The 16243-nt window shown below is 36.0% G+C and overlaps 2 protein-coding genes across 4 annotated transcripts in view; both read right to left on the bottom strand.

Moving 5' to 3' along the window:
- The window catches only part of LOC143344036 (uncharacterized), a 257432-nt gene that overhangs the window by 196227 nt on the left and 44962 nt on the right, over positions 1 to 16243 (bottom strand). The window lies entirely within an intron of this gene.
- Gckiii (Germinal centre kinase III) overlaps positions 1 to 16243 on the bottom strand; it is a 196434-nt gene that overhangs the window by 91436 nt on the left and 88755 nt on the right. The window contains exon 1 of one of the 3 annotated variants that reach the window (XM_076769607.1): positions 532 to 893. The exons of the other annotated variants lie outside the window; for them this stretch is intronic. The gene's annotated coding sequence lies outside the window, so the exon portion shown is untranslated. Of the gene's footprint in view, positions 1 to 531; positions 894 to 16243 lie in introns of those variants that run through there. 3 annotated transcript variants of the gene reach the window in all.

Genomic DNA, 16243 nt, shown 5'->3' on the forward strand with positions numbered 1-16243 from the left:
GGAAATCTAACGGCAGAACGTACAAGGAAGAAATGGTGGAACGCTGTTCAACATCTCGTAGTCGACTCGCGGGCAAACGTCGTGCGCTCCGCTGACATTTAAATGTCACACATTACGAGAGCGCAACACGTTCGATGAAATACCCTGCCACGTTTCAGGATACGTTCGACGGCGAAATCTCAAAACACTGAAACGCGCGTTGATCCACGGCCTACGTCACGGGTCTGCCAGCGTCGATAAATCGTTAACGATCGACGTTTGTTATCGTTGACACCGCCGGATAATCGAGTGCGCCTCGCGACCCTGATAGCATATGTTTCGCGCGTTTATCGAGCGGATACTTCATCTCGTTTCTCAACGTTCTTGTTCGCGCGATCGACGGCTCGTTCCACGTTCCACAATGACACCCTCGATGGGAGGGAGGGCTATTTTTTTTTTTTTTCAAACCGACGTAGTACCTCGAGCGTCGACGCATCGATCACCGAGGGACCACGATCGACGAAGCTTTCGCTGCTACACCTGGTGACTCACCGATTATTCTGTGCTTCCAATACCACACACACTTTTTCCAGATACGAACGACACTATCAACAGACACTTTACGAGTTACTTTCGGATCCAAATCATCACACTTTCGTTGTTCACGTTTCATCCATCGCGTACGATTCTCACCACATTTCCACGGTCAGAAAATTCGCCGTACTCGGTGCACTTTCGAGGAACATGGCTGAAGCTAGAGTCGGCTGGGCGAGGAAAGAAAGGAACGCGAGTTTCGCAGCCAGGACGGCTGGCTGGTTGGCTGACTAGCTGACCGGTTGCTTGTCAGTTATTGTCCGCGGCCGCTTTCGAACTGACACGCGGTGCAGCAGCGCGAAGAAAGGCGCGGGAGAGCCCGCTGCGAGCGGCTTTCCGTGGGACATCAAATACTAGAGGAGTAGGGGAAACTTGGGGAACGGTCGCCGCGCGATAGACACCCGGTAGATCGTACGAGCTCGTTGCTTCGAATGTGACGGTCGAACGTGACGAAACCTAATTTTTTACCTCCACGCGAAGAGAATTTTCTATTAACCAGTTAACTGTTTCTGACGAGTATACTCGTCGTGAAAAAAGTGCAAAAATTTTTTAGTTATGACGAGTATATTCGTCATGAGCAATAAGTAGTATTTGCAATTTAAATTGCAATTTCAGTGAAAACTAAAATATATTCGTAAACTTCAAGACGTTTGAAATATTTTGAGGCCCGTCGAAATAAAAGGAACAAATAAAAGTTTATAAATAATTAATACAAAATAAACCGCATGTAGTGTGAATTATTGTTCGTTATTTTTTATTAGTTATCACAGAAGCAATTATGCATTGTACCATGCTTTGTAACAGCAAATTAAAGTAGGAAATTTAAATATCCGAAGCCTAGTAATAAGTACTCGACTGCAATAATTTTTACCCCATTTTCCTCTGTAATATTTACTCGATAATTCTCTCAGTACATGCTTCTAAAAACTATCCATTTTGTCAGGGTATCACCATAACAAATGAATTCCGTTAATTTTGCAAACTCGACCCTAAACATTTCAAACCTTAATTTCGAACCATACTTCTAATTCGGTAGAAAAACGGGAAACCGATTGTTTTGAACTCGTCACGCGAGAATCTCCCCTTAAGTGTCCAATATACGAAGTGCAAAGGTTTAAGTTCAAACTCCAAGAATTCCGTTCGAAGTTCGCTGCATGGAGCAAACTTCCAAAGTTGAATTGGTTCTCGAGCAAACAGTTCGATTATTTCTCGGCCGTATCGCGTGGTGAATTCCTTTCACGGTGCACACACGCCGCTAAACCAGAGTAAACTTGAGCGGATGGAGTCGCTAGACCCAGAGGCGACCGGAAGACGGGTAGTCGAGTCGCGTTTACCTCGATCATTAGGAAAAGATTACGCCGACGCTGGAACTTCGAACTGTCAGCGTTCCCTCGCTTCTTTACGAGACCGATCGATTCGTAAATCGGGGATCTAACGAGTTCACCGCCTCCTCGAGACGCAAAAAGTGGCCGGTTCGTTTTAATGCGACGCAAAGAGTCGGGGCGTGTGAATATTCATAAGCGCGTTAACCTTGATCGAGACGATAATGGGACACGCGATACGCCAAGTGTCTGGGCCTCACCTTCGAGTCCTTGAAAAGGTTGTGAGAGGCGATGGTGCTTACGGATCGCCAGCCACGACGATGACAATGATTACGAAATTACACCGCCGGCCATACGTACGAAAGCATGCTTTACAGAGCCGGAACGTAATCGATCGTCGACGCTGGTTCGATTCCATGCGAACACGCGCGATTGTCGATCGCTGTTCGAGTTACAAAATCGGAACGATCGAGTACAGACTGCTCGAAAGTCACTTTCTCTTCTACTAGAAAAATTTGATTATTAACAGAATCGAAACCGGTATAATTGATGCTTTAAAAGTTAATTCAAATAAAAATAAAATTTGTATACGCTATCTATACATGTCTTTGACTTTACTGGAAAAATTTGATTGAAAAAAATGTTTCCAATGCTTGTATATAAATTTGATCAACGCGTCAGTTGGACAAATACGTTTTCCCAACCACAATTTCGTCTTTTAAATATTTTCTGATCAAAATAAAGAAAAGTTTAAATTATTTTTCCTATATTTATTGCATATGAAACTTATTTAATAGTTTCACACGTTTTGTATTTATATGGTTGCATTTTGCGTTTGAAAAACGTCACTATTTTAAAGTGTGAGAAACATAGTGATTTCACGTGATCGATATCGTTGGGCCCTGTTAGGCCCGAGTACATCACTGACGGTGTGCGCATGCGTGCGTGCGATTCGAACGGCGCGCTTCTTGCTAAGTTCAATATGGTCGCGCTACGTGTACACGTGTTTTAATTTTATAATATAATATTTTTAAGTTTACAACCACGTGTCAATAATTCACCCGATTCGACCTCGATCCTCGCTAAAAACCTGGCATAAAGTAATGTATTGTTGCGTTTGGTCGAAAACTGTTTGCAAAGGTTAGTAGAATATGCTGATGAAGAGGATCGAACGAGTTTGGAATAATTTGTAAGTAGTCATATGCAGTAGAACTCCATTTATAGGAACGAAATTTTACTCAGCGATCGATTACCTGAATTCCTGTGCGATGGAATCCACTTATCTTGAGTTATTTGCACGAAAAATCAATAGGTAGAGAGAAGAATTAGCGAACTCCTATTGTATGAACGAACCAATGATATGAGCCGTTCCTTCCATTTAGTATGATAGAAATACGTACCTCGTGATATTCGATAAAAATTATTGACGCTGTATGAATTAGTGTTTACGTACCTGCAACAAAATTAAAAAATATGGTTAGAAACAAATAATGCATCGATAATGTAAAAACAATAATGTACTGTATGCTTAATGCAAGTGTAGTGTCAACAGTATGAAAAATATATTATGCTCTACCTAGTTAAATTATATTTGTAAAAATGGTGAAACGAAGTCAACGATATTTGCTTACTTTACGTTGAAATTTCACGATTAATCCCGCAGGATGAGAAGTACAGGAGATTGAAAAACATTTACAGGAGAATTCGTTTCTTTTAAATACAAATTTTCAAAAGTATTTTCCACTTAGTTCCACACGGAAATTAACAAAATTAACGGAGATAATAATCTTTGTAGGTCACTGCCCAGAAGTTTTTAGAGTGCAATAATTAGAAGTAGAAACTTGATTGCATAAATGAAAATTCCATTTTGCGGAAACGAATTCAGAAGAGAATATAAAGAAAAAAGCAGAGAATTCAGTTTTTTAGTTCTTACACCATGTCTTTAAAACTACGTAGAATTTCACAAAAGATGTAACACAATATTTTATTAATTACTTTTCAACGAATAGGATAAGGTCCTATTGAGCTCTCGACGATAAATAGAATCGGAGTTCTATTTATTCTATCAGAAAACTACGTAAATCAATCGAGTCGATAACCAAAAGAATATTTCAGGTGATACAAAACAAAGGAGGATGTATTAAATATTAAGTTCAGTTTGCTTTCGTGTATTAGCGTTATTCTTTTGTTACATTCTCAAATATTGCTTCATTATTTATTGAAAATATATAGAGTGAAAATTCATTTCACACAGAAATATCGGTTATTTATAACACAAAGTTTGTTATTAATATCAGTAGAAGTTTAAACGTTAAATTAAATAATATCATATTGTTACTTATCAAAAAAATGTTGAATAAAATGCACCAAAAATAAATATACCAAAATGAAACGAAACTATACGATTAAAAATAAAGTTCTACAAAAAGATTGGAAAAACTTTACTATCATATTATCTTCGTTCACGGTATGTTTTAGCGCAGTGAGCTGCACGGAATAGCAGCAAAAATTGAAACAGCGTGGTCGATGGGTCGAGCGATATTGATATAAATTGACCGTCGCTTCTACGAGCGAGCGATTAATTCGATCTTCCTGGAAAGAGGCGGCCCGAACCTTAGGCCGCGAAACCTCCGTTGACGAAGTTAGATCGGAAAAGTGACGCTTAATTATGGTTCAAAGCGAGCCGTGGCGAGGGTAACTAGATCACAAAACTCGAAGTGATGCAATTTCACGGCACGACGCGCCCCGCGCTTTATTTTCCGTGTGCTAAATATTTCCCTCGCGAGTCAGCGACACCATTTTTTCCCCCCTGCGCGCGCTTTTAGCCGCCGCGTTATAAAAAGACGCGGGCAAGCAAATTCCTATGCAAATCGGCCAGGAAATCGTTTACAAGTATGCAAAATCGCCGATAATCCGACGCGTTAAGTGGGACGCGCAAGCTTCGAAACGCCGAAAATTTACTTCTTCCGTTGAAACGATACTAATGGCATCGGGGACCTTTGAGAGGAATTTTATCTGTAAAACAAGTGACGTTTCAAGATACTTTGACAAAATGTAGACAGTATCAGCTACGATTTATGGTATAAAATTGTATTGTTTAAAAATAAGAAGACGAATGGAGAGGATAAGGGGTACAGAGTTTCTTTTTACATCATCTGAAAGACGTTTCAAAAAATTCTATGTTGGTTGAGAACTCGTGTTTTAATAATACAAAGTTGTTAACATTTATTGAGAATGTGTTGTTTTGATTTGAGTTGGGAAACTTTTGACGCTGACGCGATTTCTGATCAGAAACTGCAAGATTTTCGCGATGTAGAATATTCCACTAACATGGATCCATCCTACTCGCTGAACGCGTTATTACTTCTGCTTAAAATGCATGAGACTGCGTACGGGATAGCGGCATAATTTCACCACCGTGGTTACTTTCTTTCCGCGATCCGAGCGCATCAGACGTAATAATTACGCGGCGATGACGCCGATAATAGGCCGTATTACGATTGCAATTAGGAGAAACAATCGAAACCGTGGCTCGAAATCGTCGGTGAAAGTGACGAAATCGTTGCTTAACCGTGGCCAATAGACGAACGCCTTATTTCTTTCGATACTTCGACAGCGCGCGCCATATTGGGCAACGATCGACGTTTACGATTAAACCGATTAATCGTTAATTGTCATAAACGATTATCAAATGGATTATTAGTCGATTATTCGCTATGATTAACGATTAAATCGATATGGTACTTATCGTTGATTGAATTAAGGGGTTGACGAGCAGTATTTTCATGAATTTTTTTACAGAAAATGTGTGTATTCAGTCGAAATGACTTGTTCACCATCTATGAAGCATTTCTTGAATATTTGAAAACAATTTTTGATGAAATCCTATTTTTATTTATAACAAAAAAATTGGCGTTCTCCTGAACCATGTATGGTACACTAGTGTAAGTGATAAATCAAATATCAGTCAACCAAATTTAATGAAATTTGGTGTTCATATTCTCAAGAATATTCTCTATTGTAACAGTTTAAAAAAGAGATGAATCTTTCACCGCAGGTTTTTTTTATCAATATCTCCAGAACTAATCAAAAAAAATTCTTAAGTCAAACGACAGAGAATGTTACTGAGATTATGTGTACGAAATTTTATTAAATTCGGTTGAACGTTTTTTGAGTTATCACGTACACTAGCGTTTCTTATATATTTTGGAATTTAGTCCATTTTCTTCGTTAAAAATAACATAATCATTTAATAAAAATTGTTTTCAAAAGCAAAAAAAATGCTTTATAGATGGTAAACACGTCACTTCGACTGATCGCATACAGTTCCTATAAAAAATTAATAAAAATAACGCTCGTGTTACATGAACTAAAAAACCGTATGGATACAGTAATGATTCCTAAAATGAACTCCTGACATGACTCGTAAGTTAAACATTTCCATTCCTCCCAATTAGGGGAATCCCCCATGGAGCCAGTGAAGCGTGAAAGACGTTTAAAACACGGTGTCAAATTTCACCTTTCTTGTACGAAAGATGAACAGTCCAACACCGGAGCTATGTTCATCTTAAGAATCATTACTGTATATAGACCAACCCGATAGTACAGGCTCACAAGATATCGTGTAAATATGGATTTAACACCTCGAAAGTATGAAAGAAAAGTTGCAAAGGTGTAATATTCGAGACGTTGCACTCGATGACGCGACGTCCCTAATAGACGCCAAAAACAGGACTCAGTTTCCGTGTACGGATCAAGCGGAAGCGAACGTTATAACAGGAAGTCGCATTATTCGATGCGCTATTGTTCGAAAATCACGCTTGAGCAACGTTCAGGGTCGAGAGCCGTCGTTGAACACGTTTTATTTTGATATTCTTCTGTGCCGCTTCGTCAGGCATCGCCAATACTGCAAACAATGAATTCGATCGCGCGAAAAAAATTGAAACCTGTCCTGCTTCTTCGCGCTCGCAAGGATAAAAGACCTAATTACCGTTGCCTGAACAATCAGCCTCGACAACGTTGCAGTACTTTTTTTATTCGTTCATCAAAAGATTTTCTTCTTGTTTGTTGTTATCCAATATTTTTAATTTAAGGAGAAACAAAATATTGCGACCCGCGAATTCTCTATTTTTATTTATAAATTCAATAATGTAAGAAAAATGTTTTTGGAGTTGTCAATGCCGACTGACTAAATACTGCCAGGTTAAGAGATCCGATTACTGTCCTTTTTATTGGAATTATCAAGTTATGGGAGAAATAATTTTTCTATATATCATGTATGGAATTAATAATATTATATCATAAAACTTAGATGCTTTGAAATGTACTGCTTTTTTTTAACGAATACAAACTATGCAGTTTATGTGAATATGAACAAAATTTATCTGATAGAAAATTAAAATATTGAAAAATTCAAATACGATTGATTTTTATAAAATTTACCTCAATGAATTAGTTTGGAGGCAGGAAAAAATCATGTAAGAAGATGGACACTTTATACATGATCGATATTTTTGTACAAATGCAATTTGTTTAATAAAAATGCACAACGTATGAAACGATCTAATATTCCTGTCTAGTTTAATTGAACATACTGGAGATACTCCTCAATTATTACTAAATTATTCCTAAATCTCTCTATACTCTCATAGTGTATGCTTCCTAATTTCAAGTCGTTCGACCTTATCTATCCTAATCTGCCCTACTATTTTAACCCTTATCAGTCCGAGTCGTCACACGAGAACCATATATGTATGTACCTATATCGTACTGTTCCAGTTTAGTGTTGCCACACGAAAACGATGTTTGTTCAACGTTATAGTCCAATTTCTATGATTAACGAACAGTCAAGCGACACGTGATATTAATATTCAGTTTACACATGCACGTTGTATAGCAAAGTTGTCCATAATAAAAAGTAATTGGGACCTGCTATTCGAAAAAATTAGATCGGTAAAGGTTAACTTTATCCCAGCCGATACGCACTACTGCTCGAAAATATTTGAAAACTTGTTATATGTGCAAGCAAATATGGAAGATCGTAGAATATTGCCTGACAATATTCTTCATTTCATTGAATATTATTCTTTTAATGCGTTATGAACGGTGACTTTCAGTCGAGGATGTTAATTTATAACATAAAAGAATTGCAGTTAAAAAAACAACTGAGAGAAAGTATTCCATAATGTCGTCTGGGTATCCTGCAGAAAAGGTACAATTCGTTTTCTAGTAGGAGTGTTGCCTTGTACGACTTTAAATGCTCATTCTTGTTGGAATTATCAGGTTATGGGAAGAACAATTCTTTTATATATTGTCTTTGTTATTTGAGGAAGGTATATCTCTAAGCAGACTCGGCTCAACGATACACCAATCGAAGAATTAAAAAATGCTTTGCAGTTCGACCATCCCTTTCTCGAACGTCATGCCAAGTTTATATCTCATGAAATTCAACAATTATAATTCTATATTCCATCGTTTAAATGTCATTGTACATACAACAAATGCATTACAATACACGTAATTGATGCGGCTGTTTTATATCAAAGAGTGATCAAATCCGTAAACAAATAAATAATTCTTATTAACACTTTGACTGGCATGTCACTCATATATGGGTGTCAAGATTTCCCACTATGTAAATAGAAAAATTAATTCTCGAGTTGAGATGTCGTGGGAAATAAATTTGGATAGAATTTGTGGATTTTAGCAAGGTTATAAGAATAAGTACTGGAACAAATTTTAGTTTATTTAGTTTACGATGGTCTAAAATTAAAATTTTGCAGAATATTGTATGGTTTTGATTTGGAAGTGAATGTGTTAAATATCAGTAACTTCTTAATTCTCGATGTCGATGAATATTCAGGTAACAATAAAAATTCAGCGAATATCGACACGAGAAATCTGACTTTTTGGCAAATAGCCAAATTTTTCGATTCAAAGCACTGTATATGCCACTTAAGTTTATCGGAACGTTAAGATGGTGTACGAGTCGCCTTTGACTGTCGTGATTCCGTCTCTCGATCATGATTTCTTTATAAATCACGGGACCCTGCGGCAAGGCTCGCGCGAGTACAAGTAAAATAAGAGCCGACGGTTCGCGTACAATCTAATTCACGGCGAAGCAAGCTTGTTTGTCACTCCCTCTCTTTCTCTTTAGTCGCGTTATCGATTTCACGGCGCCGCTCGACACGACTACGACCGATAGCTGACATCGATAGGTTCGATTACGAGGTATCGATTGCAACATTCTTTATACCCTCGCGGTGTGAGAAGTTTTCTAAAAAGAGTTTTAACTCCCGAGGATCGCACGATGTTTATGGATGCCTTGGCGTGAATTTAAGACTGACGATATTTCATGAAAACACTGCTCCAAGAACTTGATCGCTTTCTAATTCGTTTTGGCAAACGATATTATAAATTATGGCAACTTTGTACAGAGTTTTATAGCTCAATGTTACTCAAGATTAGATTTAACACTGGAACAACCGACAATTATAGTGCATTTATTTCTACCAAAGACATTAAAACGATAGATGCGTACTTGAATAAATGTATAATGCAATTGAAATAAACGTTTATTCATTCTCTCATAGAACGATAAATTTTCAAAAACACAGTCAATTAAATTTTGTACAATTTTTCATTAGAAATTACGAATCATTTTGACCATTTCCAGGTAGTTCTTATTTGGCAACTTTGCATTGTAACTGGAATCCATATCTTTGGAAATATACAGTAAGTCTCGAAAGTATCGATACATAATTATGGTATCGTGTAATCTTAAACTTTGAATTACTTACTATTACTTACTATTAGTTTTAATTTTAAGTTGCTCTACAGTCTACATACTTGTCTTGTCGAAACATCGTTTGATTGTTCGTTGAGCCTCTTAACGCTCATGTCCGAGTCAGATAAGGGTAACGATAAATATATGTTTAGGAACCATTTCTGTTTAATCCTATCATTTGCGAGGCGAAAATAATTGTTTTCTCTTATTTTCTACGCTTATAAAACACAAAACCTAAGATACGACATTGTAATTAACAAAAAATACATTGCTATGTAGTCTGGAGACAAATTTAATAAAGAAAACTTATCATGTTTGGAGAGTTAGGCTGAAAAATGTGAGCATCAAGGGGTTAAACAAACCAAGATGAATTATATTTCTGGTTAATTATTGGTGCACTGTTGGCCCCATTTCGGGAAACGACGTTCGATTTTACGACTGTTCCGAATAACGCGCGAGCATCGCGATCCGCGAAGCAACTTTCTATCGCGACGGTGTTCGTTCACGATTAAACGGTTGATTGGTCGCGGAACTTACATTACAGCGTCGTTGTAAAACAACGCGTCGATAAACGGAATCGTATTTATAGAGAACGTTATCGTACGATTGGCGAACGAAAGCTGACGGAGAGTGACGCGACCAGATTACTTCTGAGAACGCTTGCGCCAAAACGCTAACAAACGGATAATTAAAACGCGAAACAGCGACGCTCAGCAATTGCTTCGAGCACGATGAGTTGAAATCGAATAAACCTGGCCAAAAACTCGCCACTGTAAGAACAACCATAAAATTTTATGCACGCTTTATTACTGTTGCACAATAAAATATTCTACAAAAGGAAGACTAAAGAAAAAAAATATGAATAAAACTGAACCATAAAATTCGATATACAGTAATCCTCACTTTGTCGTTTTACAGTTTTGTCCATGATGAAAAATAATCATTTATTAGATAGAAGTTGTATACACGTACATTAAAAGATACACTCGCCAATTTACGAATTTTATTCTTTTGTAGGCTGAGATTTACTACCTAACCCAGACCTAATAATTACGTAACTAAATGTACAATTATGTGGTTTAATACTATTTATTTGTTTCTTAATTCATTCAACATCTCGTCGGTTTTATTATGTCTTCTTAAATTTATTGTGTGAACCCCAAAAACAGCATTGTGAAGACACTTAAGAATTTAATTTACAATCACGCTATATCGCTATATCTAGTGCCTTGAGAAACAACAATTATCGTATAGATTACGATAATATCGAACTACAAATCAATAAAGTAAAAGATTTTTCTGTCTGTCGTGGAAGCTAGCTAATACAAAAATACGATTAACGACGCACCTTCGACAGCGTTGTTTATCGAATATCCATGGAATGCATACCCAAATTAAATGGGAATGTCGCGAGAAAGAAGACAATGCACAACAAACGATCATATATCCCGCGCGTTCGTTTTGCAATGCACGAGAACTAAAATATCGTTGCACAACCGTGGCTGCACAATGGCGCGAAGTATAGCCGAGTGAAAGGCGACGAGATATCGCGAGGGGCATGAAACTAACACGAGTAATCGAATATACGCGTCGTCGCGTTTACGGTTACATTAGGTATATCCATAAAATATCTACGCACACATCTCTCGGCTAATTCGATTCGGTTCCGTTTCTGTGACTTTGAACGCCAGCAATTATTGCTCTTCAACATTCTCCAGCCGACGGTTGCGAGCGTAATCAATAGTTATACCACAAAAATTAACGCACTAATAGCGTTGTAAACTCATTTCATAGTGCACGATGATTTCAAATTGTACAAAGGTCGAGACCATTCCTAGTTTCTACATATTCTTCGCCAAAATACGCGTTATTTGCATTTCGATACACTAAAATTCTCCAATCCGTTCAGGAGTTATGATTTTTTAAACATACGCATGAAATTTCAGGGGAATCTGACAGACATTGTCAGACATTGTATTTTCGGTAAAGAATTATTTTCTCGAAAGTATGTAGGATTTCGGGGGTATGTGTATTCACCAAAAATGATTGAAATTGACCCCTGCAACTGAAAATAATTTGTTTAGAGTGATTTGAAATTTTTCAATTTCGTCGAAACATTTCACACCTACTAGAATTTTTTTCTCGAAACTGGGTAGGATTTCGGGGATATGTCTATTCATCAAAAATGATTGAAATTGACCCCTGCAACTGAAAATAATTTTTTTAGAGTGATTTGAAACTTTTCAATTTCGTCGAAACATTTCACACCTACTAGGAATTTTTTTCTTGAAACTGGGTAGGAATTCGGGGGTATGGGTATTGACCAAAAATAGTTGTAATTGACACCCCTAGCTAAAAATATTTTTTTTAGAACGATTTGAAATTTTTTTTTTTCGTCGCAAAATTTAAGCAGCTACCCCCTGTCGATTTTTCTTAAAAATTCGTTTTTCATTTTTAGTAATTTTGTTTGACGCCCTACAGAAAAGTTGTCTAATACTTTTTTGTAGGTACCCATGAGCTCTACTTCAGAAAAAAGTTTCATTGAAATATATTCACTATTATAGCAGTTATGGCTGTTTGAAAATTGGACCATTTTTATCGGGTTTTTTCTCATTTTACGAGGTCAAGGAATAACTTTTTCAATATTATTAGAATTTCTACATATTCTTCACTAAAATACGCGTAGTTTGCTTTTTTAAACATCAAAATCGTTCAAACCGTTCAGGAGTTATGACATTTTAAAGATTTGCATGAAATTTCGGGGTAACATTTCTGGCCAGAAATTATATTTTCGGTAAGGAATTTTTTTCTCGAAACTGGGTAGGAATTCGGGGGTATGTGTATTGACCAAAAATAGTTGCTACTGACTCCCCTAACTAAAAATATTTTTTTTAGAACGATTCCAAATTTTTTTTTTCGCCAAAAAATTTCAAACCTACTACAATTTTTTTCTCGAAACTGGGTAGGATTTCGGGGGTATGTGTATTGACCAAAAATAGTTGCAACTGACTCCCCTAACTAAAAATATTTTTTTTAGAACGATTTGAAATTTTTTTTTTTCGTCGAAAAATTTAGCCACCTACCCCCTGTCGGTTTTTCTTAAAAATTCGTTTTTCATTTTTAGTAATTTTGTTTGACGCCCTACAGAAAAGTTGTCTAATACTTTTTTGTAGGTACCCATGAGCACTAGTTCAGAAAAAAGTTTCACTTGAATATATTCACTATTGTAAGAATTATGAACGTTTGAAAATTGAACCAGTTTTATGTGGATTTTCTCATTTTGCGGAGTCAAGGATCAACTTTTCGAATATTTTTGCAATTTCTACATATTCTCCATCAAAATACGCGTAGTTTGCTTTTTTAAACATTAAAATCGTCCAATCCGTTCAGGAGTTATGACATTTTAAAGATTAGTATGAAATGTCGAGTTAATATTTCTGGCCAGAAATTATATTTTCGGTAAGGAATTTTTTTCTCAAAAATGCGTAGGAATTCGGGGGTATGTCTATTCACCAAAAATGATTGAAATTGACCCGTGCAACCAAAAATAATTTTTTTAGAATGATTTGAAATTTTTTTTTTGCCGAAAAATTTAGACATTCCTGGCGATTTTTCTTAAAAATTCGTTTTTCATTTGTAATAAATTTGTTTGACACTCTATGGAAATGTTAATTAATATTTTTTTGTAGGTATCCATGAGCTCTACTTCAGAAATAAATTTCATTGAAATATATTCATTATTGTAGGAGCTATGGTCATTTGAAAATTGGGCCATTTTTATGGGGTTTTTCTCATTTTACTGGGTTAAGGAATAACTTTTCGAACATTCTTAGAATTTCTAAATATTCTTCACCATAATATGCGTTGTTTGCATTTCGAAATATTAAAATGTACTAATCCGTTCAGGAATTATGATGTTTTATACATACGTATGAAATTTCGGAGTAACATTTTGACCGTACTCCTTATTATCTTACAACTTTTAGCAATATTTTTATGCAACAATAATTAATGAGTTATTTGGAAGAGCCATATTACGAGACTTATCCTGTGTACCTCTTTAACTGACGACCACTAGCAGACCAGTCTTCCTGCTACCACAGAGTAAGCCCCCACAATACTATTATGTTCTGGGCAAGGGTGGGTAAACGTAATAATAATACAATCGATTTCAGTTAATTGGAATACATCGAGGCCAGAACAAATTGCTTCGATATAAGCGGTTGCCACATTTATGCGCAATTTCAGGTAAATACTTACAAAAATGTAAGATAAATGAACGTTTCACCGAGCAATCGAATTACAGAACAAATACAGTAAAATATTTAATTCACGTTTAAATATTCTTCATATTAAACTGAATATTATCTAATCGATAATACTCCGTTCTAAGAGCAATATATAGGATATTAATTTATACAATTATTAGTTCTTATTAATTATTTATGGTGGATTCCTGCACGAAGTAGTTTTGTAATCCAACGATAAATTTTTATCGCTATTTCTTTAAAAACGTGGTAAAGGATCGAAAAGTTAAACTTTCTACTTTTCACAGTTTCTTTTGTTCCAAGTGAACAGCATAGTCTTACAAATAGGCGAAAATTGTAGATATTTTCTCGATTGTATTTCGCTGATTACGATTTGTCCCAAATAAACAGCTGCCCCGATTAATCGATGACCTAAATAACTGATATAAGCAGTATAATATTGTATTTCACACGTTTTGTTTGTTTAACATGAATACTTTCAAGCAATAAAAAGTGCGCAATGACTGACATCAAAAACATGTCACGAAATATATAAAAGAAATATTAAGAGAAACGCAACACCTATGAGAGTTTATCTTTTATTTAAAGGATAAATGTAGTGGTTAAGACACGCTTTCAGAGTAGACATTGAAAGGTATGAACAGTAATATGTACTGCTTTTGAAAGATACCTGCTTGCGTAAAGTTGCCAGTCGAATACAGTGTTTATAAAAGAAAAAAGGCTGGTTGTGCAACCGATACAATGCAATATTGACACGGTAATGAAACAATGAAGTCAGTGATTGAATGTCGGTGTAGAAACGAATCGATAGTGATACATGGATCGACGGGTTCGGTGGAATAATGATACAGAATCGAACTGTGCAACGATCATGAAAACGAGTTTAAACGTCCCGTTGGTAGGAGTTGAATAGATATTTCAAGGTTCTGCAGTGGGAGTGAAGGTGATGCGACAAAGCAAGGAATGGGAAACCGAGTTTTGGAGCATGAATCAGGCTCGATGACGCAGGATTCCAGATGGAATTTAGATGACGCAGCGAACGGTTTGAGTTTGAATGAAAACACGGTTACTATGCATGGGATATCAGCCATTAGTTTCCAATAGATACGTTTATAGTAACTGTACAGTTAGACACGAAGAATATATCGATATAGGAACGAAGCAACAAAGAAACGAGCATAGGTTAAAGAATAAATGCGTGCAGGAATAAATTAATCAAGTTAATTGTTTCAGATAACCGAGAGAACAGACTGCTTGAACGAGTTTAACGAGCTCGAGAAACAGTTCATGTTATCGCATAAATTATTGCCAGCAATACATATCCACGTTGCAGGGTCAACATTGAAAGGCATATCGCGAAAGGATTTATAACAAGCGTTAAAATTAATTAATTTTAGAATAAAAGGGTTACAAATCTGGGAATTAATGAGTCTGAAATGATAAATGGTGTCAGTGATTAATCTGCATAGGGTACCTAGAATTAAAACAATTATCATTTATCCTTTTACGTTCATTTTTACTACATCCAATTTCTGTATTCGACTAGTTAAAATAGGAAACATTATACAGTTTAGCACGACAACGGTTCACAGCATATCGACTGACAATTGTTGAAAAATTTATAGAAGAAAATAATACCATTATTATCTTTATCAGTACGTACGTAGATCCAAATTTAAATTTTATAAAACTTCTATGGGGTACAGGAAATTAAAATTTATAATAGTTTTGAAAAAAGTCGTGAAACGAAAATAGGATCAGAAACTTTAAAAAAAATTAATATTCAGTATATTTATATTTCTTACCATCTTACGATTTACACCGTAGTTACACCAATAAAAATTTACTTTTCGATACAAGTAAATTAAAATTTCACATCTAAAATTATTAAGATATAAATTAGAATCGAATAAAGATATTTTTTGTATTTTGCTGAAATGAGGAAACTCTATTTATATACAGACACAATTAAATATGCAATGATTATTGTTCATTAAACTTCACTGTCACTCGTTTAATACCCCGATAACTTTTTTTCTTCGTTTTCTATGCGGCTCGCGTTTCGATTACAAATTTTAAAACGTCTAGCAATGATTCCTTGGTCGATGTAAACTAAAAACGTTACGTCGACATCCAATTATTTGGACCGCAAAACAGCAACAATAAAATCACATTAACGCGAAGAACGATACGGATTATTGTCGGAATTTGGGTTTCGGTGCATGCAGCATCCAGATAGCCGCGTGCACGCGAAGATAAAGAATTCTTTCGTGGACGATGAAGCGGAACATGGC

Source organism: Colletes latitarsis, chromosome 7 (genome assembly GCF_051014445.1).
Source record: "Colletes latitarsis isolate SP2378_abdomen chromosome 7, iyColLati1, whole genome shotgun sequence".
NCBI lineage: Eukaryota > Metazoa > Arthropoda > Insecta > Hymenoptera > Colletidae > Colletes > Colletes latitarsis.